At 34.9% G+C, this 15,404-nt stretch overlaps 1 protein-coding gene across 2 annotated transcripts in view; it reads right to left on the bottom strand.

Moving 5' to 3' along the window:
- Window positions 1–15,404, bottom strand: part of LOC149772793 (NAD kinase-like) — a 163,802-nt gene that overhangs the window by 78,168 nt on the left and 70,230 nt on the right. The gene's annotated exons all lie outside the window — the stretch shown is intronic.

The following is a 15,404-nucleotide window of genomic DNA, read 5'->3' as shown; positions in this document are numbered from 1 at the left end:
GAACTGAAACTTTGCAGAATGTTCTTTTCAGAATGTTTTGTTATTCCATACTTTGACCCGAAACTTACATGTAAAATATAAGAGTTGTCAGTATCCTACAAGTTTTTTTTTTTTAAATGGTTATAGATACAGAATTTTCTAAATCCCCTTTTCGTAAAATGCTCACAGCATGGACCATTTTGTTTTGTGTGATAAAAATGTTTTGATTACATGATATCTACAGTCAAAGATTATTACGAAGGATGCTAATTAAATGAAAGAATTTTCTTTTTCATGTAACAAAATGGATACATTAGAATTGGAGAAAAAAAATTGAAAGAAAGTATGCCCCTCATTCTTCATTCCAAATCTCTTTTGAATTTTCACTTGTTTTGTACCGCTTGGTATCCCATTTTTTATAACAAACTTTCCTTTCAGATGCAAACAATTTTGAAGATCTGTTTGCATCATAAAATAGACTAATACACTGCTGAAAAATGAGAATTTTCAAGTGAGACTGCAAATGCCAAAAAAATGGCCATTTTGTGGTATATGTTTGGATCACAACAAAAAACATTTACATCCCTTCCTATGAAACTTCAGGTATAGTTAAGCACATATTTTCACATGCTATAATTCAAAATCTTTACAGCGGTTGGTAATTGTGACTGGAAGAGGGAAATAACAAGCAACAATTACAAATGAGCCAAATACCATGATTTAGCCGTTTATCCGTTGGTGTCAAAACAGCAGATAAAAACAGTTCAACTCCTTACAGATTACATTGCTGTGTATTAAAATAATTTCATTCCATCAGTGACAGCAATAAAAAGTCTTTATTATCACAGAAATTAATCTGAAAGTTTGTCTATTTTCCTATTTGTTTCAGATTACACATTAAGGGTCTGTTCCATTGGCCTAAGCAGTTATATTGTCTACCTCAAATGTGTGAGGTCACAGGTTCAAACCCCAGCCAAGTCATACCAAAGACTTAAAAAAAAAATGCTACAAACAGTTGCCTCGCTTGGCACTTAACATTAAGAGTTTAGTGTTTGGACTGGTTGGACTGGCATCAGGATAATGTGACTGGGTGGGACATGATGCTACACGTCTGCAGCATGACGCCCCAATGCTAGACATCGTGATACAACGCAGGCATATGTTAGCAATGACTGAAAAATTGTTAAAGCTATGTTAAAAATCCAAATCACACACACAAACACATTAATGCACCTAGTGACCGTAATACTTTAGTCATCCGCTACTTTTTGTCAGGAAAAAACATGTATGACTAGGCTTGACCTTATTTAAATTTAATTTTTACATTCTGCATTAAATGCAATACAGTAAAACCTGTCATGAGCGACCTCTGCTATGAGCGACCACCTGTCATGTCCGACCGCAATCGTAATGCACGGATCGATTTTACTATATAAACGCTCTGTTATGAACGACCACCTGCTGAACGCGACCAGCGACCGCGATTTCTTGGCAGAATATGCATTTTGACACTGCTATGAACGACCGCATCGCCAAAAAATCAAAACAGATTGACACCACTGACCTTAACTTAATCCTTTGTAAACACTAGAGCTCGGGATAAATGTAGTATGCAAACAAAGTGCACATTAAATAACACTATAGTTGAACAACCATATATCGGGATAAACACCTCTAACCATCATTTAATCCTTTGTAACAAAGACGGCAAAAATAGCAAAGATTGCTCTAATAAAGTATTTAAAAATAATTTGTCTTGCTACAGTACCAGTTTTGTGAAATTTACAACTCCAGCGTACGGTGTCATTTGTAAACTGCAGTAAACCAGACTAAAGTACATGTCACTAACCGCCATTGTAGTGCCGAAGTCATGTGAATAGCCAGTACGAGTAACATCAAAGGGAGTAATGATGGATATACGCAGTCAATTTAGAGGTTTGTATTTTTTCTTTATCTGTATGAAAACTCACAAAACGCCGGTAGTCCTTATGTCCAAGTGAGAAATCGTTTAAAAGGGCTTCAGTGTTGGTTTGAGTACGTCGTTTGCTTTCCAGTTAATCCATAATGCCTGGAGGGTGAATGAGCTCATTGTCTTTAATACTAGTAAGTGAGAATCATTTCCGGATTTTTTTAAAATTATTTTTTATTTCTTTTGTTAGTGTTTCACCAAGCCACAATCTGTTTACGTGGGTGCAGATGGTTGGAACATTTGTTTATCGAGCTATAACGCTGTTGATTTAAATAAATGTACAGTATTGTTTCCTGATGAGTTAATTATGTATTTTGGTTTCATTCATTGGTACATAATATATATTTATTCCACAATTCCCCAAAACCTGATCAAAACCTATAGTCTTTATAACGTCAACACTAATAACAACGGCAGAATCTCCGCTGAAAAAAAGAAAAATTTTAACACTGGAAGAAAGGATTAATGTCATTGAAAGAAATGAAAAAGGTGAGACCACTCGCAAAATAGCAGTCAGGATAAAGCGTCGGTAAAACGCAAGTTCAAAATGTAATCAAAGACAAGAAGTCCATTAGAAACGAATGGCAGAAAGGTGCACAAGCACAGAGGAAATATGCCACGGCACGACGGACAGTTTACGGAGATCTGAACGAGCGAGTATGGGAGTGGTTTTGTGTTGCAAGGAGTAAAAACATACCAGTAAGTGGAAAGTTGATTCAGGAAAAGGCAATAATTGAGATACATCTTCAGACCAAAGAGCTGAGTAAAACATGTCAACAAAGAAGTATAATGGATTTCTTTTAAAAAAACAGTGAATAAGTGTATAAAATAAGATATATACATCATATCTAACTGTTCATTTTTTGTACATATTAATGTGATGTTGAAATATAAATTTTATTCTCGTTGTTTGATAGATGTATATCTTTATTATATAAAGATATTTTGAGAGGAATGCATGCATTATTTAACAAGATTCATGAATAAAGGATATGATACATGTACAGTGAGTATGGGTATTAATTATTTTTCAACAATGCTAACTACTGACTCTGAAAACCAGTCCATTTTCACACACCTCTTATGAGAGACCACCTGTCTTGAGAGACCACTTTTGGTTGGCAGAAGGGGCGGTCTCTCATAACAGGTTTTACTGTAATGATATCATGATTTTTTGACAATATGAATTCAACAGACAAAAAGTAAACTTGATGAAAATTTATAAATGTGCTTCTTCTTACCTGCCAATGTTGATATTTAACATTAGTACAAATCTATTCTAAGCCAACCCTTTAAAAGTATCCAGTGTCAATGCCAAAGTTTGCACGTATATTTAAAAAAAATAATATCAGCTCTTTAATCTAAGTTTGTCCTGAAAATAATTTTAATATCTGATTTTGATACAATGTTATCAAGTGGCATGTACATCCTTCATTGCTAGAGTACCACCTGTCTGTTTACACTATCAAGTGGCATGTACATCCTTCGTTGCTAGAGTACCACCTGTCTGTTTACACTATCAAGTGGCATGTATCCAAACCAATCATCACTGGTTATGTACGCATATATATTATTTAGCATTTCCTTCCTTGAGCTATAAAAAATTGAAACTTTCAAGTATCCATCTAGTTTATCAAATAAAATACGGTTTGCACAACCAAACCACAAATAAAAAGTTTTTATTTCATAACATTTTAGCAAACATGAAAAATGTTTAACCTGAAAGAAATAAATAAACTACTATTTAAAACTGAATCTCATTTGATTTATATTATTTTTAAACATGTATACTCTGTATTAATCGTCAGTGAAATTATGATAAAGAAAGACCAGCTAATCTGACAGTATTTTATTTTATTTCACATGGAGAAAGTGTGTTGAGGGAAGGTTGCACACTAGCTCACTCAGGAATGGCCAACCTTAATAAAAGGTGACAGCCCTAAATGGATTAAAAATGGATGGCATGTGCACAGCAATAGAACATTTGAAGAAATCAAAAAAGTACTTTCACAACTGTAAGAAGACACATTTTCAGAAGCTCTGCAGGGGTACCCAGATTTTCCTAGGTCTTTTGACATAGATGCATCAAAATGGAAAACTGCATTTAATCTTATTAAACTGGACAATTTTCCATTGAATGAATATAAAGATTACAGATTACTATGATTTACGTTTGCTTTTATGTGAATTTTTTCTCTTAATTTTTTCTTTAAAATACAGTGTGTGTGTGGTAAACTAATGTTAATTACAGAAGACTCGACACTCGCTATTGTGTAGCTTGAATACATCCCCTGATGGAGTGGAAAGTTGTGAATAAGACACAGTCCACTTGACATACCCAGCCATCTTATTCATAGATGATGATTATGCCTGGACATCAGGGTGGGAGGAGGGCTTTCTGCAACAGTGATTGGTAAGTACTGCATAACTAAAATTAGTTTTATTCCCCCCAACTTAATTTTAATAGCAGCAATAGCATATCCAATGCTACTGCATAGCTGAATTTGTCCGATAGGTGGTTAGGCTTATGAGTTAAACTAATAAAAAATAGAAAAAAAGAAATTTACTCACAACAAGTGGGGGTGATCGACTTAACAGAATGCTGGTGTTACTATGGGCCACATGCTGTGTTGTAACTATGGCCCCCAGAGAAACAAATGCCTGCACCTTTTGTACTAACAAGTGGAGGGAGAAAGAGAGCTGCCATTTTCAACATACTTAAATTCTCTCAGGGCTCTACAGTTGGTTCAGAGTTGGACCATGCTGATTTCAATAAGGATTTTGAGCCCCTCTCCCATTCTCTTATTCCCAGATGGAATCTGTCTTGTGTTTTATGGTCTTTAAACAAAAGCCCCAAATGAACCACTGAACAAAAGAAAATCAGCAATGAAGTAACAGAAGGAAATCCAAAATAAACATATTTTCTACTGCATCAATCACATAAGATTCTCACAGACCATGTATGTCGAAGCTCTCCTGTCCTGAATGATGCAACAGGCAAATTAGCCTGAAAACTTGTCCTGGCAGATAGATTGGTTGAGTCAAGTGTGAAGGTGGAGTGTGTGGAAAAACACAATGTGGTGGCAAAGTAAACAACTGAACCATGTCTTATTTACGATTCTCCACTCTGTGGAAGAATGCATTCACATCGAACTGAAACGGTTTTCAACATAAAAAATGTATAGATACACAACAGCAATGGGTAAGTTATTGTTACTATAACAAGTTGTTTACTATTATTTCATAAGTGTAATTTAAGTATTTACATTTCTTTATCTAATTTGGGAATTTTCAAGTCAAACTTGGGAAAATAAGCATCTATTTGGGACAGGGAATGGGCCCATATTCAGCCCCAATAATGATCTTATGAAATTCCAGTAATTTCAACAAACACTAGAAATATGTGAATGGATAGATATAAACATGGGATTTATCATTTATGTATGAATACTACCCACCATGCTCAATAAATAAACCAACATTTACCTGTCAGTTAATAGTGCACAGCAAACAGATCCCAAAGTAACAACCTGGAGAAAAACCAACAAAGCATAAAATATAGGCAAGTGACTACTTCTTTTACTTGAGAAACTGAACTAATAGCACAGTTCAAAGTCATGGATACATGAAATCTGACCTACATTTACTGTAGCAATAACATGACTTTTATGATGGTCGCTAACTGGTCATATTGGTGGTCAAAGAAGCACAACTTGAACTAGACAAAAGAAGTCTTCTATTGAAAACCCCATTATTACTTTTCAATCTTGAGTAGCAATGACAAGACTTTCAAGATGACTACTGTGATGATTATATTGGTCATCCGATCAGTGCCAATATTATATAGGGTCAACATAAACCCCATGTTGATGTGACCATCCACTCAAAAGCATATTTTGATTTAGGACCAACTTGACATAAAAATTCTGGTGAAAATCTTTTGATAATATGACTTTCCTTTCTGAAGATGTAGCAACATCAAGATTTTCAAGATGGCCATTGTGATGGCTACACTGGACATAGGATGGCACCATTTTTATTTAGGACCAACTGGACACCATAGGAAGTCTTCTAGAGAAAACCCTAAGCTGATATGACCATCCATTCAAGAGAAGTAGCTATAACAAGATTCTAAGAGGGCTACTGCGACAACCAAATAAAACGTCAAACTGGCACCATTTTCATTAGCTCCAAAAAAACATCACCAGAAGTCTTCTTGTGAAAACCTCACGTTAGCACAAATTTCAGTTCAGAAGAAGTAGCAACAATAAGATTTTCTAGATACATGTCATTCATTTTGATTTAGGACCAACTAGACATCATAAGAAGAATTGCAGTGAAAACCCCATGTCAATATGACCATCCATTCTGGAGGAGTAGCAATAAAACCATTTTCTATTGGATGTCCAAGCAGAACATTTTTATTTAGGACCAGCTAGATCATGGGATGAAAGTGACCACAGTTTTATGGCAATCCTTCAGACATGTAAATTTAAAAAAGCAGCTTATAAAAATTAACCAATATATACTTATTTAAGGCTAAGTCACAAGAATCTTAGCTAACTACCCAGTTAGGTTTAACAATTACCCATCAAATTTTGCATTTAATTATAATTTTTTTGGAAAACGGTTAGATTCCAAGTGATGCATTCACTCACATAAATGAAACATGGGAAATGCCCTAATGATAAAGAATCTGCATGTCAAATGCAACATAAAAATGACGTGCCAAATTGAAAACATAAAACATAACTCAAACAAATACATCATCCATACCTTCTTTTACAACATACATGTGTATATAAATAAACTTGAATTCAGAACTATTAAATGATGACGTATGCCTCAGTTGTTGGTATATCTACAACCGAGTATAAAGATTACGTTAGATTAAAAAGAGCTAAAGGACTCAAGGTACTAATTTAGTTCCCGTAGTAAACCTATGCAAACACCATGATATTAAAAATTCAATAACTTAAAATTTTTGAGTGCTCATGATCAAACCTATATTTATCAGAACAGATGAAACCTGGATGTCAGCTTCTGTGTAAAGGAAAGGATATGAGCCACAGCATTTTCTGGACCTGCAGGTGTTTGAAACATGTGCTTTTAATTCTGCACCAAAGAATCAGGCGCTAATTTTAGTAACGAGTGTTCCAAACTCAAGACTGTTAAAGGACTGAAATTCCATCACTAAAAGAATGTCTCTATTTTTTTTCTTACTTACAACTAGGTTAAGTTCTCAAAAGATTCTTTTTCCTAAAACATAATTTACATTATTAACCAATCCTGGTCAGCCAAACCCATATATACTCTATTTTACGTTCACCCATTTCCAGGCTGGTTCCCATCATTAGTACCATGTGTCCTCCAGGTGCTTAGATTCCTTATTCCTTACACTATTTAGCCAGGCCTGTCCTTTACCAGCAGTATATATACCATCTTCCAAGGGATCTATGCACAAGAGATCTAAGTAATTAGGATGCCCTGGGATACATAGGAAATATGTCCTGCGCTTTATCTGATACACTGTAACATTAATTAGGTCCTGATTTCTTGCAAATACATCTCGACAATAGTAAATCTCAAACAATTTAAATTTCATTGCAAGGGTTTTAAAAGGTATCTCGGTAGACATCTATACAAATCATAATTTTTATGATTGTGTATAAACCAATAGAAGTCGGCTTTGAAACAATATTCTTTACTTCTCCACATTTAATTAAACCCTAATGCTCCTAGTTCCACATGATGACTCCCTGAACATTTTCTTTCTTCTTCAATTTCCAACATTTGTGACCATTAGGCCATGTACGTTGGCTTGCTGAGCAGGAATGGAGCCATCAAAAATTATCAATCAGCAAGATTTTACCCTTATTCGAGGAGTAAATACTTCCATTTTGGGAATCTGGTGTGCACACCACACACTGTTTCATTGCTTGTAGAGTGGAAAACATGAACCACCACTCGGTGTTTTAAGTCTCGCAACAGCAAGGGCAGAGAAGGTGCCTGAGAAGGCAATATCCTTGTGCAATTAGCAGGTTCCAGGAGGTAATTTTGAGTTGGTTTGCCAAAATTAATGTGTAGATATGGCTGGAAAACTGGTCTGCAGGTGGGAATGGAGGGGTTGTCTGGGTGGTGTGCTGTATTTGAGCATATGATACAACATTTATTTCAATAATGTAAGTGTCCAAGTAAAATGTACAGTGAAGTGCAGACCACAAAGTTAAGGTTGCAAACTCATGAAGTAAATAAGGTCATCCTGTAGGTGCAGTATGTACTATTTTTCCTTAGTCAAACGAAAATGATGTGTCACCAAATCTTGAGGGTGGTGGACACAACGTCCTCTGAACTTGAGATCCTATGTGCAACACTGCTCCTGAGTGATAAGCTCTGACACAAATCTCACGTCATTAATACTCATGAATCTCAATCATCACTGTGTCATGTATATTTATTTTGTATTGTTTCTTGGTTTTTCTTAATTATAATATCTTATGTATATCAGTATCTTGTACTGGATATTTGTCCTAAATCAAGTTAATGGTATACCTGACCAGTGACATTATTTTTTAAACAACACAATACATAGCTAATATTTCTGTACAAGTATAGATTAAACATTCAGATCATTATGAATGGGAAGTAAACATGTTTACTTCCATCTAAATGCAGGATATTAGTTTTTCACTTGCAAATTCATAAACTTATTGACAGCTTTTAATATTTTTGAGGAGACTGACCTACACCTTAGCTCTATTATAGTGCCTTAGCTTTTATATACAGTAAAATTGTTTACTTGAAAGATTATTCACTCTTGCCTTAACATCCGAAACAGAAACAGGCTTATTCTTGCGCTCAGTTTTTAATTTGGTTTCAAATATTTATTCAGATTATTATTCACTGGAATTATAAAGTACTCAATAAGATTCTTGGACTCAACATTAATTTGGAATTATAGTCAATTTAGAGAAGGATATTTTGGATTATACTTACTGTGATATATCAAAAGACCTACCACATTTGGCCTCCGCAGTGGTAACAAGGTTAGGCAATCAGAAGAAAGATCATCTCATTAACAACACTAATTATCAAAGATGTTAGCAATTCTGATGATATAATGCGTATTCCAAGAATCAGAAATATGGATTCCCAAGTGATAACAAGCAAATGTTCACATACCGATAAGAGATGCCACATGATGGTTGCAGGGTCATACCATGTGCTCACTTGGCCTTAGGGTCATAAATTTACCAACAGATATCATGTTATCTACATGCAATATATATAACAAGTATTCAAACAATTGGTCCACCAGGTGCAATACAGTGTATAATCTATTACTGCTGCAGTTATTAATGTAAATATTTTGAAATGTGCTTCATTTTCTTTATTGCAGAAGACAGCAGGGATCTACTTCACAGACTTTTCCATCGGGCAGATGGATTAACTCACAATGAAATCAAGTGGCCCTGCAAAACTTCAAATGACTCTCCCAATAAAATTAAGAAATAATGAAGGAAATTTAACTGACTTATGCCATGCAGCTGTTAGTATTAACTGGCCCTCCTCAAAACCCACAGGCCATGAGCTGGCAGACCAATGGCTATATCGACTCCTAAGAAAGAGTATAGTTTTTTTCAGCATATGGAACAGACTTACAAATTACTGAGCAGTAGAAAAGGAAAGAAAATTTTGCATTGATGTATACCACTCCCTCGATAACTCGTGATCCCGCTTATAACGCGGTGTTAGGCGTGGATCCCATTTTCTAAAACCTGAAAATACCCCAAAAAGTATCCCTATTTGTTGAACTTGAAGAAAATCGCGATCAAAATTGTTAACAAAAACTGATGTATCGCTCGTTTTATCGCTGAAAACGGTAGATTGGACATGGAAATCTTAAAAAAAACTATGAAATATTAAATTTAAAAATAGCTCATACAATTTTTTACATTTTCTTTCCAAAAGACATTCCTAGTGCATCGCAATTAATGTTTTGTAAGGAAATTTTGATCAATGAAAATGTCACTTACGCTGAGTGGAGGCAGTACTTAAATAAATTCAAATTAAATTAAAAAAGTATCAATTGAAATTTGTGTTCTAGTTCCATCTAAGTGTACCTGTCATAAATGCAATGTGTCCTCTTGTAATTAAACATAAAATGCATCAATCTACCATAACAGCTAATGTCCACGAGCGTTTCTCTGAGAACCTAATTAAGTGCTGACTGTGTTTTGATAACAGACTTGCGGAAGAATCTGTTGTATTGTTGCACTGAATTAAAAGCTGGCCTCCTTTGTATTATCATGTTAGTTATGTCTTTTGAATAATAAAAAAGGGAGGTGAAATAAAAGAAAAGTTAAAAGGTACAAAAATCGGACTAACTTAAAATCTAGCGGCCTCGGTCATATGTCAAGTGAACTCACTTCATCTGATTAACCAAACACTGTAATAAACGTTACTGTGTATGTAACAGAGACTACCTTAACCGATTCGGACCCGATCCCGTCTGTAGACGTGATGAGGCTGTACCCTATTTCCGAGCTCTGCGGCATCGAGGTCATTTAAGATACACCAACGTGGGTGGTATTACAAAAAAGCAGACAGATATAGCTCTAAAATTATACAAAATAATCTGGAAGTTACAGTTGCACTACAAAATACAGAGGGAAAATCCTCATTGTTTGGACCCAGGTTTTTTTTCACCCAAAATTTGCTCGTGGTCGGAATGCGGTGTCCGGATTTTAGACCTTTTGGTCTCAGATCAAAGGCAGATCGGTCTTAACTGCAAACAGACAGGTGGTCCATTGCAAAAACTAGGATAAGGTCAGCATTTGGAATAAAGAGCTGTCTCCATACGAAAATGATGGGTCCATGAAGCAAAAAAAAATTAATAATAAATAAATAAAAGAACTCCAACTTTTACCCTTCTCCTCATGCGCAAACAAAATAATGTTTCTAATACAACTAGGCATTGGTCTCATGAAAAAACTGTTGAAAGCCGATGTATTCAGAAAGAGCCCTCCAAATGTCTTTCCTATGCATGTTTCAGGCGAAAACGACAAAGCCTCTGGAGCAGACCGAGTTAAATTGACCGACTCTTTCATAACTGTGATCAAAGATAACAAGGCAGCAAAGTGAAATGAATACTTCGTAAAATAAAGCAGACAGATATAGCTCTAAAATTATACAATGATTTCAGAGATACGGACCATTGTGGGCAAGCGGGTTTCAAAGAATTCTTGAACTGGCATTTAGAGATAACCTCAGGGATGATAAGAAATTTCATTATTACTTCCAATGAAATCACGACATTAACACTGTACTAACTGAACAATAAAAAAATGAGTTTTGACATAGACATGTCACAAAATAAATGTCGTGTGTTTTTGAAAAAAAGGAATCTTGTTTCAACAGTTAGTCTAGTTCCCAAATTGTGGACTACTGATTTGGCAAGATACTATTAAATACCAGTACGGGAACCAGACTCATCAAGAAAACAAAAAGCAGTGACGTATTAAACAGATTTTTTGCGTACACGTGCTGGTTATTCAAACCAGTTGGAACGATCTTTCATATGTTGGATATTTTGAAGAAAAAAAGTTATTTAAATAGAATAACGAACAACTTCCTTAGAAAAAGCACATTATTAAAAATTATTATCGAAGTGATTGCAAAATGAGGATTCAGTCATTTAACAGCCCAGTTCCCTAACGCCACTCCCCCCTATGGTTTTCTCAATTGTTTTAGGTCCATCAGTACCTCGCGCCTCGCTTATAGTGCGGTCTATGTTTGTGGACATTGTTGTGCACTTGAGATATCGAGAGAGAGGTGTCCCGTTACCTCATGCAAGCGTCTTTGTACGCCTCTACACCATTCGCATCGAAGCGCCCTTTGACGCATCTACAAAAGTCACATGGAAGCGTCTTTTGACGTCTGCTGTAAACATCAGCCATTTTGAGCTGGTTTTCGTAGTGCCACCTTCGGGGAAAACACCCTAGTTGATACTACATTCATTTCTGCGAATGACAATTACGTCAGATCACGTGGTCCCTGTTTATGCACTGGTCGATATCTGCTTTTTAAAGTAACTGGGTCATAATCTCCACTCTCCAAAATGGCGGTCGCCGATTTCATTCAGTACTTACTAAGTTTTCACGATTTGAATCACAACTATGAAAAATTCAATAACCTAGGTAAAGGCTCTGATATTGATGTAGGCAGTAATTAAATTTTATAAATTATCAAATTCAGATGACTTAGTGATGTAGACACAGACGAAAAACCTGTACATTTCGAGTATGAGAAATGGCAGCTATGGTTGGTCACACGGCCTCACTGACATGATGGTGAACAAGTTCTCTCAAGATTTTAAAGCACATAAAAAAAATCTTCCGTGATAAATAATTACACAGCTATAACAATCAGACTTTACTCTTAAATTTTTCCACACATAATAGATGTGTACCAAAAATGTAAAATGGTTAAAATTGCTGTTAAACGTAGCATACACTACATTGCTTAACAGTTCACATGTGCGTAGGGAGTCGACTAGGTAACAGGTGTTCTGTTTATAGCGTGCTGCACTTTGTAACTATGCTCTATGAAGTAAAGGGATAGTTATAAAATGAATGTTCATAAACTTGATGCAACTGCACTAATTTGGATGTGAAAAATTTCTTTTATGCAACAAAGATTTGAGAAAGAATGAATTTAACTGTACAATATATACATGTGTGAGAATGAATTAAACTGTACAATATATACATGTATGAAAATGAATTTAACTGTACAAGTTGTGAATAAAAGCACAAAAAGGTATTTGGAGCAAAGAACAAAAAGCATCACATTTCTCTGAACAAAGTAACTCACGAGGAAGAGTTTTAAAAATATAGCCCTTTAAAAACTACATAAAATCGTCAGTAAACAACACAATCTAGCTGATGCAAATTATTCCAGTAATGATGAAAATCTGTGAACATCCATAAATAATTTAATGTTTAAACACAGTGGCTGGAAACAGACATACAGACATTGAGAAAAGACCCAAATTAAAGCTAATGTTTTACTTTTTGTTCAATTTTGAGATTTGTACGGTTGTTTACAAATAACTTTAATGTAACATCTGTTTTATCTTGCTTTAAAATTCTGTATCTATTTCATTTAGTTCATAATTTAAAAATTCAGTCATCATGCAGTTTTGATTCCTGAGTAGTTAATTTCAGTTATGTCCAAACTTTGAAGAGGAAATAAGTTAAAACATGGTAGCACTGAGCCAAGATCTAAATCAACATTTTGTAAATGTCCGATTACATAGCTTGTCAGTAGCAAATAATTTTTTTTAAAGCTGTATGCTAGATTCTCAATTCCAAATCTATTATATGAGGTCACAAAAAGCTCTACTTTGCAATAGTTAGATCCATCTTCGAGTATGGAAACAACATCTGCTCCATGTGGTTCAAGGTTCACTGCACTTAATGACAAAGACGGAGCCATCATCGTAGTGTTCAAAGTAATGGACTCTAGTCTCACAGAATCAGCAAAAAGGGGTCACAAGTATAAGGTACTGAAAAAAACTTTGTAGGCTGGATACAAGCAATTACTTTCCTTTTGAGTGATGAACAACTGGAATTTGCTCCCCGAGGCTGTAGTATGCAGCCCAACAATGACCAGCTTTAAGAACCTGAATCGACTGACAATGGTGGGACATGAGATTTGACCTTTTGTAGATCATCAAAGAAACATATAAATAACATATGCTTTTATCTTTTCTTATAACCACACTATGCAGGTAATAAAGTAAAAAGATCAGGAACATATATATATATATTTCAACCTAACTGTACGGTATGAGGCATGTGACAAAATATCTGCAGCTACTGGAAATGCCGAAATATGCCCAAAAACTGAAATACACATGCATTTACACATTTTTGGTGTATATGTCATTGTACACCCCAATATGATTTGCAATTGTCATAATTATAAAAAGCAAATCAAACTTTGATTTAAGCGATTTGATATGAATTATTTACATTTCACCAATCCATGTAATGATGTCACTTGGTTATACTTGATTTAACTTGACTGAACAGGTATGATAAATGGCGAATCGGTCAGAACTTAAAATATAAGACAGTACAGTATATTCAGGAGTGAGATTATGATTTAGAGAAGCCTAATTGTGTATTACATACTTATGGTATATAGATCATATACTTATGTCTTAAAGTAAAAACAAGGTAAAAGGTGAAAATGTTACGTACAGACATCCAGCAGAAGGCAAATTAGATCTACACAATTTTCTTCAAACAGGAAAGCTTGGGTAATTGTTGTTAAAATCAGAGTCTAGCATTGAATGCATTCCTTGTGGCTTAAAAATGTCTTCATAATTTTGAACAAGGAGAAAAAAAAGGAAAAAGAGGTCAAATAATGGGAAAAAGTGTTTTTTTGTCAGATGATTGTTGGATACATCAGCTGGTGCATCTTCTAAATCATATTGTTTCCTGTCGCACAATTTAAAAAAAAAAATGAAGTTGTCCTGACCCACATGCACTATACTCAGCTGAAAAAAGACCATATATAAAAGATGGTTACGTGGCTAGTGGAGAGGGTCTGCTAAGAATTTTAACTTGTCAAAATCAATCTCATTAATAGCAAGAGTAAATATTTAATATAATGAGAATGAAAACTTTTGGTACTTCATTGCTCAACAAATCTGATATCCTGATGCCCAGAGCCCCTCTAATGTTAGATCGGGCCCCACCTGTATTCCAAGTAAGATGCCTGTCGAAGAAAAAAGAATCTAATTTGCTGAGAAAACTATGATACACTGATAAAATGCAGAAATTTATATTCAAGGTGGATCATGTTCAATGATTAGTAAATTATTAACATTTATCCCCATGTACTCTTTTGAAGATCTTTTTATCATACTTCTATTGAAAACTGCAATCGTTGTGTTCAATGTGAAAAGTACCATATGTGATATATGAACGGGAAACAGGTTACCTGGGTTACTATAACTAGTGCTCACATGAATTTAATGTACATGTGATTCTAAAATACCGTTTTGGATATTTATTGTCAGAAACCAGCCAGAACCAATATAGTTGGTACCAGAATTGTTTCAACAATTGTTGCAACTGGTGCAATGATGATTCGCCACATAATGCGACTGAGGTTAGCATGTGTACACAAGCTGTTAACTGATTATTGCTGTAATCTGGAGAGTTTAGGTCAAATGCTGTATGTTTTTAGAGGCATTATAAGTAATACAGATTCAAATGTGGTCGTGTTGGCTTCCGAGTCATTCATTAAGAATTGTCTGTCCTTTGGCAGCATCGAGATTAAGAGGGCAGCCAGACTAAAAATGATTTTGGCAAAACCACTAGAATAAATCTTCTTTTATGTTCTTGTTTAATTGATATAGCACTGTTCAAGCTGTTTCAAG

Source organism: Sinohyriopsis cumingii, unplaced genomic scaffold (assembly GCF_028554795.1).
Source record: "Sinohyriopsis cumingii isolate HCF-2022 unplaced genomic scaffold, ASM2855479v2 utg001176l, whole genome shotgun sequence".
Lineage (NCBI taxonomy): Eukaryota > Metazoa > Mollusca > Bivalvia > Unionida > Unionidae > Sinohyriopsis > Sinohyriopsis cumingii.
This window is presented reverse-complemented; position numbering and strand designations above follow the sequence as displayed.